At 42.3% G+C, this 21,070-nt stretch overlaps 2 long non-coding RNA genes across 3 annotated transcripts in view; both read left to right on the top strand.

Annotated features, from left to right (window-relative positions):
* LOC311582885 overlaps positions 1-21,070 on the top strand; it is a 454,031-nt gene that overhangs the window by 88,556 nt on the left and 344,405 nt on the right. The window lies entirely within an intron of this gene.
* On the top strand, positions 11,111-12,401 carry LOC311582888. The gene is made up of 3 exons (XR_014774300.1): positions 11,111-11,350; positions 11,590-11,680; positions 12,202-12,401. It is a non-coding gene; the product is annotated as an uncharacterized lncRNA (long non-coding RNA).

Below are 21,070 nucleotides of genomic sequence, written 5' to 3' on the forward strand. Positions count from 1 at the left end.
CCTTCAGGGAATCCCTCTGTGTTCAATCCTGTCCCAGGCGTTCATGTTTTAGCCACATTCTGTAGGAGAAGTAATCCAGAGACACAGAAATGTTGGTAGAAGTTAGTTCTCCAAAAAAAGTTTTCCGTGGGGAATTAGAAGTTTCTGGAGGCCATAGGTAGGGGACGCTAACCATTGAGAAGGAAGCCTAGAATTCAGCCAGCACAGTGTAGCATTTGGTACATCCACCCACCCGGTGCATTTCTATGGTGTGGTTGGGCCATTTGTTTATTTTCCATTTGGATGTGGCTCATCTTGTCAGCTCATTTTTACTCACAAATGCATAGAAATTCAGTCTGTGGGTAATTCTGAGGAAAAGTTTGATGGCTTCACCAGAGAAACTTCAGTAGGAAAGTCAAATAAAAAACAATCATTTTAAGAGAAGAGAAGACAAACCAGCAGTTTTGATTATTTCAGCCATCTCGGGGCCAGGGCATTGACTAGTGATGCAATACCAGGTTTAACTCATTTCTTCACTTTGGTCCTCCCTGTAAACATTCATTGTATTTAGAAGGAGGATTCTTTGCCCGTGGCTGGCCACACACAGACTGCTGGATGTTTCACCTCCTGCTTCCTTTCCTGGGTGCAGGGATCAGAGCAGACATGAAGACTCACTGGGCTGAGAAAGCCCTCCTTGACTCCTGTCAAATACCAGCTGCCTTTGCTAATTCATATGGGACAAAATGCGGGCCCCTAAAAAAATGTAAGGAGTGAGGGGACTCTGCAGCCTGAGTTATTTGTGGGCACAGAGTGTCTGCAGCTGGGGTAGGGAAGATTCATGGAGCCAGACGGTGACTTGTAGATCATTTGTTCATCTCAGAGGTTGCAAACATGTTTGAAGCAATAAAATACCTTCCGCTGCTAAATGTTATGCAGAGCAGAACCATGCAACGTGGATAAACAGCAGGATTACTATGGTGGGTTTTGTGCAGCTCTTGGGAAGCAAGAAACACGCTGGCCTGCCTCCCACTTTCATCCCCTTCCCTTCCTCTGTTTATTTTTCTCTTCATTCTTTCTCCTTTCTTTTTCTTTTTTAATTTTCCAAAGTTGGAAACTGAAAACTAGCGAGGCCAAGATGTTCATGATAGAACCTGGCTCTCAAGCAGTGCAGCGTATAGTCTTCCTGGTAACCATTACTGTTTTATTAAAATCCCCAAGGTTCCTGTGAAAGAGGTCTCCAAAGGAAGTTGTTTAAAATCCTTCCCCCCCCCCCCCAGTGACACCATTGGTGGATGGGTACAAGCACTTGCCAAATCTCCTGACTGTTTCTGTTTCATCCAGTGTGGCAACCCTGCTCGTAAATTCGAAGCAAGACACCGGTGACAATGACAAGTGTGTGAACTCTGGGGCCAGACAGTGGAAAAACATTTTCATGCATTCTTTCATTCGCCACTGGACTCCTGTGAAGCTGCTATTTCTAGCTCTACAGATGTGAAAATTTAGATTCAGATATTTAACTTTCTGTATCAACTAATGTATTAGGGTACAGGGAAAGGATTTCCAGCAAAAATATCCTCAAATATAATGGCTCTAACTTTCTCACTTGTTTGTCTGTGGGAAGGTGGTTGGGCATAGCTGGATGTAGGTGGCAGTGCTACAATACATATGGCTTCCATCTCCGCATTGCTTGTGGATTTTACAGTTTATAACATGACTCACTTCCCAGAGAAGTGAGAAATCCAGTAAATGAGCTAGGGATGGGGAAAAAAAAAGGCTTATGCAAATTTCAAATGTGATGTTGACTAACCCCTGGACTGAGCCATCCAGTCACTCCAACTCCCAACCACCGAAGGACAAGTATAACAATGAGGGATTTGCTCTTGGCCTGTGTACTAACATGAGTGATGGTAGCCAGAGTTCAAGATGGCCCCCAACAAATTGGTCTTCTCTTCCTGGTCAGGCAACTCCCTCACACACTCCAGAGGATATGCTGGAAGAGCCTAAGTCTCCAAAGACAGTGATGCCTTTTCCCCTCGGCTCATTCCCTGTGGGGAGACTAAGTGCCGTTCAATGAACAGCCCTTTGTGAAGAGGTCTACAGAGCGAAGAATGCAGGCCTCTCTGGGTACGCCATAGTAACTTGGTAGACACGTGAACAAGCTGCCTTGGAAACAGATCCCCCAACCTCAAATCCATCCTTAGAGGGGTGTGCCCTAGACCTAATCTTGAACATAACTGCAGAGTCCCTGATTAGAAGTAAGAGAATAGAAGCCTGTTTTTATTCCATGCCACAAAATCTCCTGCTAGTTTCTGGTGTAGCATAGATGATACCGACTCCAGATGACGTGTTTTTACTATATCAAACTCAGGCTACAGCTTCCGGAAAGCCCTCGGGCAGCAGCAAGTTCACAGTCCTTCCTCAGACACCCTGGTTACTTCGCTGTGCCAAATGCCACTCAAAACTCGAGTTCCTGCTTGCTGCAAGTTAGCTTCCTCTGGATTCCCTGAGAACAGTGTCTGTGTGCACATTAACCTGCAGACGCCTACCAGTGCTGACTTAGGATTGCGTTTAAGTCAATGACTGAAACCTGCTTCTCTATTTACTGTTCTGTAACAGTTTTGCTCTAAGGGTGGGCTCTCCACACATGGTGCTGCCTTTTACGTGAAATCACTCAGTCTCCTTGTCTCAGTAACAGGCTTTTAAAAATGTTCTGTATAAATAAAAGATAAATCTCCTCAGGGCCAGAGAGCGTGCTAGCTTAGGAGCTTTACAAACATTTGGCACCTCCTTATTCTTGGAAATCAGGCCTGAAATCTCATCAAAACAAACATCCCCCAGAGAACCTAGAAGATGGAGTGACTTAAAAAAAAAATAATCCCATTCTCTCCTGTCTCATTTAAGAGGAGAGAGGTCAGCCCCAGGGCTGCCCATCTCAGGAGCCCGGGTGCCACCACTTTCAGAGGAACCCCTGTGTTTCTGAAGTGTCCACACACTCATCTCCACACACTCACGTGGTCTTTTAAAAATGCTCACTAGATCCATCATGCAAATTTCCTTCTGATGTGCTTAAGGCCGAATCACTTCACAGGATGGCTGCGGCACATTGGGTACCCTATTTAAAAGCCTATGTGTTATTTTCAATCTCCAGGCGCCCCCCCCCCCCCCCCCCCGCCCCAGAGGCTTGGTGCATTCATGTATTGTTGAAGTTTGAGTTCAGCAGGAAAGCGATTGCAATGTTTTGGGGGCATGTCTTGGTTTAACACAGGAGAAAACACACACTGTCTTAGAGGGTCCTAATTGATCCTTTCTCCCGTGTGTATACATCTGTGTTTCTACCCTAATCGAGCCATAGGATAGAGACTCCAGTTTGCATTAAGCCTCATGGTCCCCACCTTCAACAGCGTGAAGGGAGTGTTGCATTTTTATATTACATAAAAAGAAGCAGATTTTCTCTTCCTGCTTGCTGTTCACAGGGACATGGGTTGACTCACATGGGATGATGGTGAGCTTGTGGCAAAGGCAAGAGTTACAAAGCAGCCAAACACTAATGCACCCTGCGAGAGAGGGTATGCAAACCATATCCCCTCCTTTCTCCCCCAAAGAGTCTGCAGCGTGCCTCTCAAGTGGGAGGTATTGATATCTTGATTATAAACAATTTCCATACTCACTCAAATTTAAGACTGTATCGATCCACACCGTTGATTGATTAACACCATAGATTTGGCTGTTTTGCTATCTCTTTCTTTGGTGTTTAGGAGGAAACAAACAAACAAAAAACAAAGTAAAAAAAAAATGACATTAAGCTTCAACATAAATTTTGAGATGCGCCCAGATTTTGAACACATCATAAACATGGAAGAGACATATTTGCTGTGTTTTAAAGATACTTGGCTAGCCCTAGGTGAGGTACAAAGTAAGTACCTTGTTCCTGGATGTGACTAGGCAGAGCCGGTAATGGAGGTCAGTGCTCTGTGAAGTGGCTTTGGAGGCTTACCTGTGTTCCCACTTCCAACACATAAGATCCAGACATGTTGGGGGGAAAAAAGGGCAGTGTGCTTGTGTTGTGCCTCCAGGCCTACCTCTATGCCTAGCACCTGGGTTTATTTGATGGTAATTACTAGGCAGTGATAACTATTATAATTTTATTGTGTGTCTGCCTAAATGCAGGTGCATGTTCCTGTGGGTACATGTGTGTGGGTATGCATGCGAATGTGATCCCTGGCAGCCAGAGGATAACCTTGGATGTTGTTCGTAGGGTCCTGTCTATCTTCTTTTCTTTTACAATTTTATTTTTATTTTTATTTTATGTGTTTGGGCGTTTTAGCTGTGTATGTGTCTGCACCAAGTGGTCGGCTGTGTCTGATGTCTGAAGAGTCCAGAAGGCGGCATCTGATCCCCTGGAACTGGATGGAGTCCTGGCCAGTGTGGGCTGCTCTGTGTGTTCTGAGAATCCAACCCATGACTTTTGGAAAAGTGGCCAGTATTCTTAACCACTGAGCCATTGCTCCGGCTCCCTTTCCTTTTCCTTTCCTTTCTCGTGTGTGTGTGTGTGTGTGTGTGTGTGTGTGTGTGTGTGTGTGTGTGTGTGTGTGTGTGTTTCATTTGAGTGTCAACTATATTTAGGCAGGGTCAAGAGGAAGACATTACATGTCTTTCTCTGTAACTTTCTGCTTTATTCCCCTGAGGCACTGTTTGTCACTGAACTGAATCAGAAGCTCACTATTTCAGTGACCCTGGCTGGCTCCTGGGATTGACCTGGCTCTCTGTCCCCCAGTGCTGGACTTACACGTGCTAAAGTCATGCTCAGGACAGTGCTTGTGTACTAGAGATTCAAACTCAGGTACTTAAGCATGTTGCAAGCACTTTGCTCCCTGAGCTCCATCCCAAGAGACTACCCTGTGTTCTTGAGACAGAATCTCCATTGGCCTGGAGCTTGCTGAGTGGCTAGACTGGTTAGCTAATTAGGTCCAGGGATCTGTGTTTCTGCTTGCTCAGAATCATGCTTGACTTTTTGTTGTTGTTGTTGTTGTTGTTGTTGTTGTTGTTGTTGTTGTTCTGGAAACCAAACACAGGCCTTTATTCCTGCAATGGCAAGGGCATCACTGAGCTCTCCCTCCAACACCTAGATGATTATTTATTGAATTAATCAAGCCTTAGAGATGGGTGGATATCTCTGGTCCCTTCTACTTTCTCCTGATGCCCTTACTTTGTCTGTTTTGGGAACATGCCACAAGCCTTGGCTGGAATCACACCCTTGAAATTCCTAAGGTGGCATAAATTCTCCATAAACAGATGTCAGTGCCTTCGTTTTCCCCTCATGCTCCCTCTCCTTGTAGATTCTTTGCCTACTCAGGATCCTTCGACAGAAAATTAAACTTCGCTGTCAAACTCCCCAGGGCCTCACAGAGGACAGACTCTTTTTGTGAGAAAATGAGTTTATTGACTTTTTCTGCCTCCAAAAAGGATAAGGTACAGGTGTTGGTGCTGGCGATACAGTGTAGGCACAGCTGGTTTAGAGCCTGGAGTGGCCTGTGCCATAGGGCTGGGGTCAGGGGGAGCAGCAGCAGGCACCAGAGTATCTGTTTTCCAGCTCTTTCTCTCTGTTATACTCTTCACAATGGGATGAGGTCAGTCTTTGTTTCTGCGGGGGCCTCAAGTCACCTATTCTTGGGGAAGTTGTGTACTCTTGGAAGAAGTACCCTGCTGCTTTGTGTGGTACCCAGACAGGTAGATAAAACATCACCTCCCCCATGAGGCCAACAGATAGGCCCTTTCTGAGGGGGAATCTTATTAGCAGCTTGCTCACCACATTTCAAATACCACTAGTTTTAAAAGCTCTCACTCGGCCTGCAGAAAATGGTGCCAAGCAGGTATCATCGCTTGCCTCTTTGCTGTTGTGATAAAACTTTGGTGCAAGCAACTCAGGGGGGAAAGGATTTGGTTTTGCTCACAGGCATCTAACGGAAAGCTTCTGCAGGAACTTGGAGGCGGGAACTTCCAATGATGGACCATGGAGGAGCATTGCTTGCTGGCTTCTTTTCTCATTTAAACTCTTGGAGGTGGAGATGAGCTTTTTATGCTGTGCTGGAAGAGAGAAGTCTTTGGCCACACTGCACTGAGCACCACAGAAGGCTATAGAGTGGAAAATGACAATCTCTGATTCATATTTTGGATAACACAAAGGACAAAGTGGGGACCGTGAAACCGATCGGGTTGAATTTGTTAAATTTCCTCTGACCTTGGTTCTCCAGCTTCAGGGTAAAGTGGATTCTCATGGTCCCTCTCTCTCTGCCTCCCAATCTCTCTCCTTCCTAGATCCTTTCTTACCCATATTCTCCCCTTGCAAAAATGTGACTGCATTGTTTTTTGTTCCAACCAGACCGGTTCTAGATTCCAGACTCCAACTCTGTGCCCCCCCACCCCACCCCCGTCCCTGAAATTCAAGGAAGGTGGCAGCTTTCTGATGTTTCCCCAGGTCTGCATCTCATCAGGATGGAATCTGAGCTCTTCCAATACTGATAAAGCTGAATTTTGCATCACCTTTAAATACATCAGGTTTATTCAGTTATTCCCGCATCATTTCTCAGTTGCCCACTGAAACAAGCCCAGGCCTTTCGTCTTTCACTTTATCATTCCTTTTTTTTCTTTTTTTTTTCTTCCTTTGAGGTAGGGTATCATGTGGTCCTGTCTATCCCAGGCTTGTCTTGAAGCCTTAATCTTCCTGCTTCCATCTTCCTAGTACTGAGATTACAAACATGTGCCAGCATACCCAGTCACTCATGAGCAGCTGCAGGCAGGCTTGGAAAAGATGTAAAAGCCCAAGTAAGGCCATTGCCATAGGGTCAAAGAATAAAAAACAACACAAAACAAAAACAAAAACAAAAACAAAAAAACCCAAAAAACAAAAACAAAAAACTGAAGATACTGCTCTTCAAAACCCTACCTAGAGTTTCAGTTCCTTGTATTCTAGCCCTATGATGTATTCTTTGACATAATAATGTAACAAAGTCAGAATATTGTACTCCACATTTCAAATATCACTGATTTTAAAAGCTGCCATGTAGCAGCATATCACTCAGCCTGTAGAAAATGATGCTTAGTGGATATCATGGTTCAGGTCTTTGCTGCTGTGATAAAAGCTTGGCCCAAGCAACTTAGGGGGAAGGGGTTTATTTTTGCTTACAGGCATCTAATGGAAGGCTCGTGCAGGGACTTGGAAGCAGGAACTAATGCAGGGACCGTGGAGGAACTTTGCTTACTGTTTTGTTTTTCATGGCTTGCTCACCCTGCTTTCCTATAGAACCCAGGACCACCTGCCCAGGTATGGCACCATGCTCAGTGGGTGGTCCCATCCACATCAATCATTAATCAAGAAAACTCCCGTACAGACCCACATACAGTCCAATATGATAGAAGCAATTCTTTCATTGAGCTTACCTCTTCCCAGGTGACTCCAATTTCCATCAAGTTGACCAGAACTTCCCAGCACAATCAGACAGGCACACCCTGATATATGAATGCCTTTCATGTCCTATGAAAAGAGACACACATAGAGTGTGTCACATGGAAGCCCAGATCGGAATGGAGAATAGTAAAAGAAATGAACACAGAAGCTCATCAATGGAGAAATATGATTTTAATGTGCTTTCAGGTCCCAGTTCTCCATCGACTTGATCGGTTGTAAAGCCTTGCCTCTCTTTGAAACCCTATGTGAGTACAGATGGATTTTGTAGGCCCCATCTGAGCTTTGCACGCAACGAATCAAATATCACACATTGATTGTCCTTGGCACTCTGTGTAGTCAGAATAGGCAGACATGTGGGGAAGGTTGGTCTGTTCACCATCAAGTGGCTTGAAATCAGACCCTCTGTTTTTTAAATGAATCAACTTGCCTCTCACTGTCTGTTTTTGAGGATCTGGAGTGGTGCACTTTTATTTCCATGTGCAGCCTAATCTGTTCCCAGAAATGTGCACTGGAAACCAGCAAAGAAATGTCATTACTTTGGCTGGTTACCTTAAGCTACCACTAGCCACCTTCCTTTATATATTTTCATTGTATTTTGAAGTATTTTCCACCTAAAACATATTTTTATTTAACTATGTTTTTCCCTCACTGAGATAATGGTTTATTTATTAAGGTGACATTACAGTACGCACTAGCGTGGTAACTCTTATTTTGCTCAACAAAATCCTACTGGGACCTTAGCCTTACCCTTGGTATGTATCTTTAATTTAGGCATTTGTTTACCTTTTGATGGCAAATTGGTCACCCATAAAATGGAACCATAGTCTGTGGCAGACATTTTGCTTATCCTTAGGTTTTTCTGAAATGGGACTTAAATGAACTCTTCCTGTGAGGAATTCCAGTCTGTTAGAAACAGAAGGGAACAAGTGTGTATTGTCACGACATAATGATTATTCTATTGCGGGACTTCAATCCCACCCACATACATCTGTGAGTCTAGTCTTGCCTTCATCGTATTTAGCCAAAGAGTGACTACTAGTGGTCACTTTTTGAATTGCAAATATAGAACTGTGTAGGAGTGAGAAGGATGAAAAAAAAAAGATTAAATCTTACCTTCTCAAAAGTTTAGTAAAAAGAGTTATTTCACTTATTTTTTCAATATAGGTATTGTATTTCTGCAAGTTTGAAACAGGGCCTTCCAATACTTTCAAAAGGTACTTTCAATTTGAAGGGCTGTTCCTCTTGAAGAATTCACTTCTTCAAGCTATGGAGCTATGAAGGACCAAAATGTATGTATTAAGAATGTTTTCTATAGTTATTCATGATATCATAAAGAGAAAATGTCATCTAATTATAAAATATGAACTATGGTAAATGACTATGATGTCATGTAGTAGTGATATGTAAATGATTTAATTATAGGATAAGAAGATTGTAATTCATAATTTGTTAAAGTAGTAGATGATGAAATTTTGTAGAAAATAGAGGAAATTTAAAGTGTACATATTTGTGTATGCTATTCAGTGGTACATGCAGATGTGGGTATATTCAGAGATTGAGAAGCATATTGGCCTCAAGTTTACACTGATTTTTTTTTTTTTTGGTGAGACTGTTTCAGGTGAATTTTACATTCTTTTGTCTATCTGTATTCTATAAAGGATGTGTATTTTTTTTTTCGAGACAGGGTTTATCTGTATAGCCTTGGCTGTCCTGGACTCTCTTTTTAGAACAGGCTGGCCTTGAATTCACAGAGATCTGCCTCCCCAAGTGTTGTGATTACAGATGTGTGCCACCATGCCTAGCTGAGGTGTACTATTTTTAAATTTTGACTTTTATATCTTGTGTGGTAGTACTAGTGATAGAGAACGCTGGTTTTGTGGTCAGTAGAGCTATAGGAAATGTTTTGAAGCTTCACATTTCAAGAAGGTCACTCCCAAATGAAATCTAATTTGATTGGCCTTTGGCCACTTAGAACATTTTTGTCTGTAAGTCATAGAGTGGCTATGACAAAAGGAATATATGAGGTAGCAGCATCAGAGCTGTCCCAATAGGGACCCTAAAGAAGAGGCCTGGAAATATTTCCATCTTCTTCATAAAGTCAGAACCTACACCTGGTACCACTTTGGGTCATTAGGATAGATGGATGCATAGAACAGGACCCAAAGCTGCCCTAATCCACCCTTAAGCCTTTAGTCAACTTTTCTGAATCAGAATCAGAAATATCACTAGATCTCTACTGTGTGGTTCGTGATGCAAGCGCTCAACTAGACCCACCAAATGACAATGAGCTTTCTTCTTGGGTCCTGCAAGGGTTGTATTTGGATCCACATGAAAACTGTCCCAGGAGGTACTCGCTGGGGGAGGAGCTTTGGGTAGCTATTCTGGGAACCATTTCAAGAACATCAAAACATTAAATTCCATTTGAATTTTTCCAAACAGGAAGGCTAGGTGGGAGGAAGCCCCTTCAGCTTTCCCCCCCTTCATGTTTTTCCACTTTCCCTTTTATGTTATCTTTTAAAGCTGGAGGTGCTGCTAATCTCCCAGAGCACCGAGGGTCTCTGACACCTGCTTTGCTATGGATGTGCTGACTGGATCCCAAAGCTCATCATTGCCATAGTCCAGTCTTTCGTTCCATCTTCTTGCGCATGCCTGAGGATGTCCCTCCTTAGGGTCAACTTCTGTTTTCCCTTGACCTCCTTTGAGCATCTGGGTAAATAATCTCCCCTCCCCTTCTTTAGTCCTTCTTCCAGCTCTCTGTGCTGCCTGGATCACTTGGGCCCAGGTTTCCTATACTATAAAGCAGGGCCATGGGTGTGGTAAGGACAAAGTTCAGTTTTCTGTGGGAGTAGGATGGGGTGGTGGGGTTGGTGAGTGGGGTGGTGGTGTTGTTTCTTAGCTTGCTGAATGTGGGCTGGATCCTTATTTGTTGAGGAGGATTTTACACACACTGCAGGATTTGTTGTTTTGGTTTTTTGTTTTTTGTTTTTTTGTTTTTTATCAGTATTCCTAGATTCTACCCACCAGGTGACAGGAGTACCTTTCTCTCTATTTGAGACAACCAAAAGTATTTCTAGACACTGCAAAATGCCTCTCGAGGGACAACGCTGTCTGAACTTGAGAAATGTTATCTTTTGCTTATGACGTCCTTGGCCTATTTAACATCTCTGTTGTCAGCGGTCACACAAGTTCTGGATACATGTTGGCAGATGTCTCTAGAGAAACTATGCCACTAAAATCTTGTTTTGTCTAGGTTTTTCCTCTCCCCACAGCCATGTTTAAAGGCTTGGTGACCAGCTTCAAGTGCCCCACACTGGCCTTTCCTATCAAGCGGGGTTTTTTTTTTTTTTTTTTTTTTTTTAAGACAGCCTGGGAGAAGGGGAATTGGCAGCTAGCCACCACCAGGGGAGTCATGTCTCCAGGCCTTGCTCTGCTTCCTGTCCTCTGAAAACACTCAGGGGGTTTTGGCTTGACTCAGAGCCCATAGAGGGCAGACACAGTCAGGAGAGCCAGGAGAGAATGCAAGGGTAGGGTGGGGAATTTCCTTAGCTTCATTGGAAACAGATGCCCAGGAGAAGGGAGGGCTGGGGCCCCGCTTCAGGCCAGCGTGCTTGGCAGGCTCTCCTCTCCATACCCCTCCTCCCTGTCTATCCTTCTCCTCACCCTTACAGCCCGCACCACCAGACTGTATGGAGGAGGGCTGTGCTCTAAGTGAAGCTGGCCTTGCCGCAAACCTGGTTTTGTGGGAACATGAACGTGCGTGTTAGGATGGAATACACAAAGGATCATGGATTGATGAGACTTAAAGACTGTCGGGGTAGGAAAGGCCTTCTGTGGTTGAAGTTCAGTGTTTCCATCTTAAATGTGAAAAACTGGGGCCTGAGCGTGAGACTGGAGTACAGACTCCAGGTCAGTTGATTCTCCTGGATTATGCTATAAGCCCCCTGCTGCCAAAGCTTGTTCTAAACTCATTAAAGTACAACCGAGCACATCTGTGTGCTGTGCATCATTAATTGATGGTGCATCTCCTTCCCTTTAGCTCCATTCTCCTTCCTTCCTTCCCTTCCTTCTTTCCTTTTCTTCTTCCTTTCCTGCTTCCTCACTCACTTCTCCTCCCCCTCATCTTTCTTTCATTCTTTCTTTGTCAGGTATCACTATGAAGCTCAAGATGGCCTTGATCTCATAATATAATCCTGTCTAACTACTGTCCGGTGATAATTTGTTGAGTCAATATGCCAGGTAGGTATCACCAATCTATAAGAGATTGTACATATTTGTCACATCTTCCTGTGACTTCATCTGGTAGAGACTTCTACAGAAATATATCTATCAGCACTTTGGGTACTGGACTAGTTAAAATAATTCTGGTGAATATTTTGAAGTAGAGGGTGACTCTGCCACTAGTCCTTCGGATTTAAGATTCTTTTGAGAAAGGTGCAAAGGAGGTATATCAGGTGTATAGGGTATTCAAGAACTCCTAAACTTTCCTGTGTATGTGACTGATTAGAGCATTGTTCTAGAATGTTCTTTGTAGATCTGGGAGTCTGCAATTCTAATAGTGCCCCCAGATGATGCTCATGTGGCTATCTGTTGATCTTAACTGCACACAAACTTAGTTCACCCCTCAAGGTGGCTATTTTCCCCATGGAAAGTTGTGGTTCTACCAAGATGAGGGGGAATGTCAGGAATTTTTTATTAACAGCTTTCCAGTGGCTTGGTGTGAAGATTTCATCCCTTTGTTCCTCTTTCATTTCTTTAAGGCCCTTCACTTCTGCATCAGCCTTACATCAAATCTGAATCTTAGGCATCTAAGAAATGACTTTCATCCCAAATGTGCTCCAGCCCTGACCACAAGAAAGAACAAGTATTTGCTTTCATATCCCAGATCCTTCTAGAACCATCTTGAAGATTCTGCAGGAAGTCGTACCCCAGTGAGAATTGAACTTTAACCAAGGATAATACAAAGGTCAAGTAGATACTTGGATATTCTGTTTCCTTTGAGCAAACCTCATTGTTTCACCTAAATAAATGTTCTTAGGAGAAAACTGGAGATATCACAGGGCCTGCCAGGATATCACATGGGTGTGGATCATTTTCTGGATAAGTGATCTGTGATTTGAGAAAGAGCTTTATAATATGCATAACTAAAAGAGAGAAGGCAGGGTGGGGTCTTACTCTATTTTTCCTAAGTAATTGAGATATTTCATCCCACTTGGCATGATTATATTGTCAAATGGAAGATGCTTCAAGTAATTAGTGACGTAATTAGTCAAGCTCCTGTTCCACATGTTCTCAGCTAAGTACAATCCTGGTACCCAGCGCCCTTTGAAGGGCAAGACAGACTTTAATGAGGAATGCTTTATTTTTTGTTAATGAGCAAAGGGCAAAGGAAGATGCATGCAGGGCTTACTGCTAAGAGGTGCTATTGCTTGAGCATCAACTAACAAATGAAGAAGCGTTCCTAGTGCATTGGGAGGCCTAAGTGGCTGTGGTCAGGGCAGAGTCTTTCTGCTGCTGCGGTGGTTGATAGTACTAATAGCAGTAGTAAAATTGCACCACATTCATGCTTTTGTCTTCATCAGAGTTCGTTAATCTCCTATCTCCCAAACTTTTCATCCAGACCATGCCAGGTTGGAAGGAAAGGGACCAAGGAAAGTCATTTGGCCAAGAGCATCATCAAACCCTTTACACACATTGGCTTTTTGCTTTCTCATAGCTTTCTTATGGACACATGTCATTGTCGCTGTGGTAGTCAGCTTTCTTTTCCTTCTGACAAAAGCACCAGACAGAAGCAAGTTATGTGGAGGATTTATTTATTCTGTCTCACAGTTTCAGAAGGGTTAGCCCATGGTTGCTGTGCCCTTGTGAGCATGGGCAGAGCACTGTGCAGAGGCAATGTGGGGGAGGAGGACTCCTTGGCAGATAAGAAGAGAGGAAAAGGAAATGGAAGAAGCTGCCAAGGGAAGAGTGAATCCAGAACAGCCAAGGCTGAACAGAGAAACCCTGTCTCAAACAAACAAACAAACAAAAACAAAAAGGTTAACATCTCTAGTGATCTCTAATGACCCACCTTCAGTGGCCTGCCTCCTTGAATAGGGCTTACCTCCCACTAAAGCCATCATGTTATAAAGCTGCTAAGGAAACGATTCCTGATCACTAGGTCAAAGCCCTTAGTATCTAATTGCCTCTAGAAACCTCATCACAGACACACCCCGAAGTAGGCCACACTAATTCCCTGGGAATTTTTCCAAAACAAACAAACAAACAAATAAACAAATACCCATATAAAATGTTATTATTAAGAAACCTTGCAAATAAATAAAAACCTCACACAGTAAAATTAACCAGACACAAAGTCTATACAAGGTAATTAACTTATATAGAGTTAGAATTGTCATTCTAAGTGAGACTAGGAGGTTTTACAATAATTTTTAGACTTTTAGTATTGAATATGTTTTATGTGCTTATGTACCACCACAAAAACAATGACAGAATTATGTCTAGAAGAATAATTATTCACACACACACACACACACACACACGTCTATCACCTGCATTTAGTCCTTCAACATCCTTTCTTCTCTTTTCTTCATACTATATTATTTCCACACATCTGCTTGTTTGCATGTATATGTATATTATTGGCCATATCCGTATATGAGAATATGCCATTTCTTTCTTTCTGAGATTGTATGACCTCACTTAAAGTTATACATGCTAAGTATGTCAATTGCCTGACGTTTGTAACCTTCAGGGTTTTTTGTTTGTTTATTTGGTTTTTGTTGTTTGTTTGTTTGTTTTTAGAGCTGAGCAGTATTCATATACACAGAACCAAAGTTGTCTTTTTCCATTCATCTTCTGATGGACAACTAGGTTGATTTCAGTTCTTCATCATAGACACACCCATAGGAGGGCACCATTAATCCCCTGGACATTCGTTGATCCAATTTACTTCTCAAAAGAAATTAAGCATCATATCATCACAATTTCTGAAAAATGATGTTTAGTGAAGGTCAATTACTAATAAACCTTGGATCCTTGGCCAAAGCTTAGTTTTCACTGGTGCCAACATTTACTGTCTGACTGTTATCCCAGTACACCAGAATGAGGAGCACCGGTCCCAGGTTCAACCATGACCTTTGTGATTGGTGAACCTCTCACTCCCCTCTTCTCACCCAACTCCTCAGAAGTTCCTGAGGACTCTCAGATGTCTCTGTATTACTGGTGATGGGGTCTTGGTCAGGTGTTTTCTGGTTCTTGGTCTCATACCCTAAGAGTTAAAGTAGCAGGTCACACAAATCTATCGACTTAGCAGGGTAACTTTATTCAGAGGAAGCGATAGTGCAGGTGATGTACACTTTGTCAAGATCAGCAGTGGGCCACCCAAGTGAGAGTGCTACAGCTTGGAGTCTCTATTTAGGGGATCTAAGACAAAAGGGTGGTTGCTAAGGGGTGCATTTTGGTTAGTTCTCTATTTTGATTGATGTGTTACATCACATATTAATTTTTCTAGTGTGTGTGTATACCTTCCCATAATGCATCTGATTTTAATAATTTACACACACAATTAGATATAGACATTCAATCGTAGATATGGAATTCTCCCTAAAATTACACTTGAAGGACACAGTTTGACTGAATCCACCAAAGTCACTTCAGACCAGATTAACCCTTCTCTTCTTCAAACTTGATACATTGGGGATATGACTGAATAAATTTTCTTGGTACTATGGGCAGAGGAACCTATAATATTGTTCAGAGACTGGAGTATTTATAACCTGGTGCTGGAGAGGGATCAAGAAGGTTCTGGATTTACAGGGCACATGGAAAAAAGGAGCTAGGCTGATAGTGCATTGCTACAAGATGGGGGTGAGCATAGGCACCAGGCAGAGTTTCAGGCTAACCTGCCTCCTGTGCCTGCTCCATTGTCTTCACAGGGCTCTGTTTCTCCTCTCCTACTTATATTTTGAGCTCCAGTATTTTAGGTTATGAGCTTTGGGCCAGGTACATGCATCATCCCATGAAAAGACAGAAGGCTCTGGGGTTAAATATTTATAACCTAAAATCTAAGCTCTCTTTGGCCTGATGCAACATAGGTCATCTTCTTGATCCTCAATTTCCCTGTTTATTAAATGGTAATGAGTGTATGAATGGATGGATAGATGAAAGAATAAAAGGAGAGGTGGAGATGGATAAACAAATAAAATTAAATCTGGAGAATGAAGATGACAGGATGGTGAGGCATGCTGGCAGCAGCATACATAGATGAGTAAGAGTGACATGTGCTTTCCAGGGAATGTAAAGGATGCTATACAGCTCAATAAAAATTAACCACCATATCACAATTTCTGTAAAATGAGGTTTAGTGGAGGTTAGTAACCAGGACTCAAGAGTCCCGCTTAACAAAAAAGTGAGGCTAACAGCAAGCTGCCATTTCCAGTCAGCTTTACCTTAGGTCAACATGGATGATGTTTGTTTCAAAGATTATGAGGGTTCATAAAATAGGGTGTCATGGCCAAAGGTATTTTTCGACTCTCAGTACTTGAGAGGCAGAAGCATGTGGATCTGTAGGTTCAAGGCCAGCCTGGTCTACATAGTGACTTCAAGAACAGCCAGGGCTATGTATAGAAACTCTGTCTCAAAATATAATCATTATCATAAAAATCTACACATGAACATTCACATATACAAGAGCATACTGAGATCATTAAGAAGTGTTTCTGAAATGCTTTCACATAACCTATATTTCCTATAATGTATATTAGCTTGGGGAGGATCTGTGTTCTGTAGGGTTTGCAGCTTATATATCACGACCAATAAGTATCACATGGCATTTTCCATGCTATCTCTGCTTGTGTGTGTCAGTATCACACATGAGTCATTCTCTCTAATGACTCCAACACAATTAGGACTGGAGTGGCTCTCCATTTACAGGTGCGTGGAACGGATTCAGGCAGGTGGCACCCTGATGTCACATAGCTCACAATGGGCTCGTTACACTCAAGCCTGGATTGCCCATTGTCAATGCTGTTCTCTTATGGCCACACATACTTCCCTCCTGTGACCATTGGGTACTTTGGTATCCACTCAGTTATATCTTGACGCCAGATCTATTGAAATGGGTCTGGACAGCCTTCTGTGCTTCTCTTTGTGTATGTAGAAACCCTGAGTGCACTTCACCACCCCACAAGCAGCTCTCCAGCGGAGGACAATGGAGCCAGAGAGAATGATCACACTAACGAAGGCAATAATTACACTCTCCAGGATTTGTCGAGCGCTTTGCGGTTTGATGAGTACTTTCATATACAGCATCCCTTCTGATCGTCACAGCAACACAGTGTGTGTGCCAGTCTGGCAATTTTCATCTTCATCCTACAAAGAACATAGAGAAGCAGAGAAGTTAGGACCAGAGCAAAAACTTACTCTGAATGCCACTGAGCAAGTCAATCATCTTTCTGCAAATCCTCTGACTTATCTGTCCTGGTGTCTATCTGCCTGAAAGCTTGTCAGAAAGAAAGCTTCATCTTGCAGTACCTGGTTCTTTCTTTTCCTCCTTCTCTATTCCCTCTGTTCTTCCCAGTTAAGTTTCAAAATATACCAATGTGCAAGGAAGGAAAAGAAAAGTTAGCCGTAGCCTCCTCATTCTGAGCTGTAACCCGCAGGCAATTGCTTCTGGTCATTGCTTAGGGTAACTTGCCTGTTATTACATGTTGCTCAAAACTACATTTTAAATGTCTGCAAAGAAATATAAATTCTGAAAAGATGTAAAGATATATCTATCTACATAGATATCACTCATCTTTTTCTGTTAGACATTTAGGTTATTCCCACATTTTTTATAACATAAATGACACTTGATTAGCATCATCAAGCATATAGCTTGTGTATTTTAAAAATCATCACCTCTGGATAAAAACTCTGAGCATAATTTTACAATAAAAATTTTTGAAATATTATTGATAGATATGCAGCACTAATATTCAAAGTTTCTTTTACCAGGCTCAAAGCCCCAAGTATAACTATTTTTGTGGCCTTTAAAAATCTTACATGTATTGTTTTAATTTCCATTTCTTTGATAGTCAGCTTGGGTGGTTTTCTTTTTTTCAAACACTTATGTTCTTACATTTATTTTTTCTTTCTATCATCTATTTATCATCTATCCACCTATATCATATCTATCCATCTTCAATCTCTCTCTCTCTTTTCTTCTCCTCTCTGTCTCTGTCTCTGTTTCTGTCTCTGTTTCTGTCTCTGTTTCTGTCTCTCTGCCTCTGCCTCTCTCTCTCTCTCTCTCTCTCTCTCTCTCTCTCTCTCTCTCTCTCTCTCTCTCTCTCTCTGTGTGTGTGTGTGTGTGTGTGTGTGTGTGTGTGTGTGTGTGTGTGTGTGTGTGTTCTGGCACCTGCTCTAAGGCACTTGTGGAATCAACCACCATGTTGATTATGGTGATAGCTCAGGTCATCAGACTCAACAGTTCATTGGCTTCTTAAATACTCACTCTCTCTTGGCCATTTGTATTTCTTCTGCCCTCAAAATTCTGCTTATGCCATGCTGGTTACCATTTGCTACTATTTTCATAGGGTTTTTTTTTTAGTTTCTTAGAAACATTTGTATATTGAGGAGAGTAAAACCTATTTTATAACTCATACTTTTCCATAAGTTGAAATCATGACACATTGAACACAATGAATACAGTGTTATTAATTTATGGCAGAGTGTATCTGAATGGAAATGTCAGCCAAGTGTTAAGAAGACATTTCTAGAGATAGATGAAAGGATATGGATATAGGTACTGGTGGCTTTGTGAATAAGCCCATTTCACAGGGAGATAATCCAAGACTCAGGGAGGTCCAGTAACTTACCATAAGTCACATAACAAAAGGTCCAAAATGAGACTTAAAATGGGGACTGTCTATGACTTCTGTGTACATTCCATCATGTGATCCTTTTGTGTCCCAAATGGAGCATATGATCAGAGAAATGCCACAGATGCAGATCAGTTATGGCCCAGAGAATCTAGGAGTAAAGGAAATAATCAGGAGCTTTGGTTTCTGCAGTCCTCAAGTCAATCCATTTAAAGATGTGAAGTCAGATGCCTGCCCTCAGAACTGGGAGGAGAGGCTGGATTCCTAGATCTCTCGGGGGATGGTTTGTGTTTTCTTTAAAGCTAGAAGTAAGAGTCATTGGCATCTGGAACACCCATCAGGTTAGAAATATGAATTCATGAATGTCAGAGCCAATGAACACATCTAGCCTTACAGTTCTAGTTCTCTACCATTGTGGTAGTATGGCTCCTAGAAAAGCAGAATCTGCGGGAGATATCCATTAGGGGTTGTGCTCTCTCTCTCTCTCTCTCTCTCTCTCTCTCTCTCTCTTTCTCTCCCTCCCTCCCTCCCTCCCTCCCTCCTTCCTTCTCCATCCCTCCCTCCCTCCCTCCCTCCCTCCCTCTCTCTCTCCTTCCCTCCCTCCCTCCCTCCCTCTCCCTCCCTCTCTCTCTCTCTCTCTCTCTCTCTCTCTCCCTCTCTTTCTCTCTCCCTCCCTCCCTCCCTCCCTCCCCCTTTTCTCTATCTCTCTCAAAACTATATTGATTGTAAAGGATGGCTCTTGTGACTATGCAGACAGATAAGCTGCAGAATACAGAATTCTAGTACTTTGGGAGATTGTTCTAAGAATGAATGCATGATTTTTGTCTATCTTTCTGTCTATGAAAGCCTTCCTGTACAGCACCTGCCTTTGGTGTGAACTAGACTCATGTTTCTAAAAATATTCTTCTCAATGAAGTCATTGTAGTTTCTTCCTTTCCCTTCCCCGCTCTTATTACACCTCGGAAATGTTTCCTCTGACTAGGATGAGTAGTTAATGGATGGGAAAGAAGGCTCAGTTTTCTTGTTGACTATCTTGTGGGGGAGTGGGAATAAAAGAAAGACAACGTGGAGTACCTATGCAGTGAACACAAAGTTTATCATATAAACCAGGGCATTTCTAGAGTGGAAGAGGTCATCCTCAGTAATTTAACTGGGGGGGCAAAAGTGTAATCTGCAATGGACCCAAGAGAGCCATGAATGTGTAGCAACCATCCCAGTTTTCCCAACAAGGAGTGCTGAAGTCATGTGCAGGTGTATCTCCCCTTAGACTTTCAGTGGCTTTGTCCAAATTCAGGAAAGGCCATGATATCCTCAACAGACAGGCAGGTACTCTTGCCTCCCATCCCAAGAAGGCATAGTAATAAATCTCCAAATTGGTTTAACTTGACATTGTTGTCTTGTGGGAGATGTTCCCCTTCCCAAGCTGTTACTTATGGTGCAGAGGACAGGAAGCACATTCATAGTGGATTTGATTTTATTGGCTAAAAATGGGAGGGATGGTGAGAAGATCACGAAAAGGTATCATTCATAATTTCAGCAGGACCCATTAAAAATGTGTATTAGAGAAAATGAAATTTTCACTGGCTAAAGTAAATCCATTTACAGTTCAAGCATCCATATTTTTATGAGTATTTTAGTCCTCAAAACAGTCACCTGAAACAGAATTAAAAAGTGTCTTAAAAGCCCTAATTTATCAGACTGAGTAGCTTAAGAAAGAAAGAGAGAGAGAAAGAGAGAGAGAGAGAGAGAGAGAAAAGAAGGAGGAGGAGGAGTAGAAGGAGAAGGACAAGAGAAGAGAAGAGAAGAGAAGAGAAGAGCACTTCTGAAGATAGGACATCGTGTCCTGGAGGTCTGTATTTCAACAGAATACATTTAAGGAGCATTTATCACAGAGAAAGCCAATAATCATTTATAGTAAAGTCTGGTACTGAGCCTTGAGGGAGCAAAGAACACTGTGAACCTTGGCCCGATGAATTTCGTTTGGGTAAATAGTATCTGGGTGTTTCTGGATGAGATTGGCATTGGATGGGCGGACTGGTAAGAACAGTCGGCTCTGTACGATTTGAATGGACTCTACTTAATCAGCTGAAGGTCAGGATGGAGCAAAAGGATGGCAAGAGAAAGAAGGCTTTCCACCTGTCCTCTGGGTGGGATGGTGATAGAATTCAATTTCAAAGTGCACATTTCCACTCAAAACTTGCCTGGGTTACCATCTTGGTCATATATCATTGGATTAAACTTGACCTTGTCTTTTCATGCATCCATGTCAAGGCTCATTGAATGGGTGCCAGCATCTTAGAGAAAAGCCCTAGAAATATCCGCAGCTGCTTTACTGCCTAAGAGTCAAATGATTGTAGAAGAAGGGTGGTGAATAGGACAAATTCAGCAATTCAGAGACCGGTCGGGCATCTAACAAGCACATCTTTCAGTTTTTCTAGGCATTTTTAAGGAAACTGCTGTGTCACCAACATGGATTGTCACTTTGTTTAGAAAAATACCTGCGCCATGATTTTCAGCTGAAGGAGTGTGATGAAGGTTTAGAAACATCTCAGCCAGTTTAGTTCATGTCTGACCTTTCCTTTTTGTTAGCACTTTCCATTGACATGTATGTGCCAGATGAGTCTGAATGAGTTTTTGAAATAACTGTAAAAATATAAGTTACAAGGAACTGAAAATGCTGGACTTGTTTTTTTGAAGCATTTTCAGATTAACAACTATTATTTATATGTAAATCATACAACATGATGTACATATGATTTTATAGACT

Source organism: Acomys minous (assembly GCF_964271855.1).
Source record: "Acomys minous genome assembly, chromosome: 14".
In the NCBI taxonomy this organism is placed as follows: domain Eukaryota; kingdom Metazoa; phylum Chordata; class Mammalia; order Rodentia; family Muridae; genus Acomys; species Acomys minous.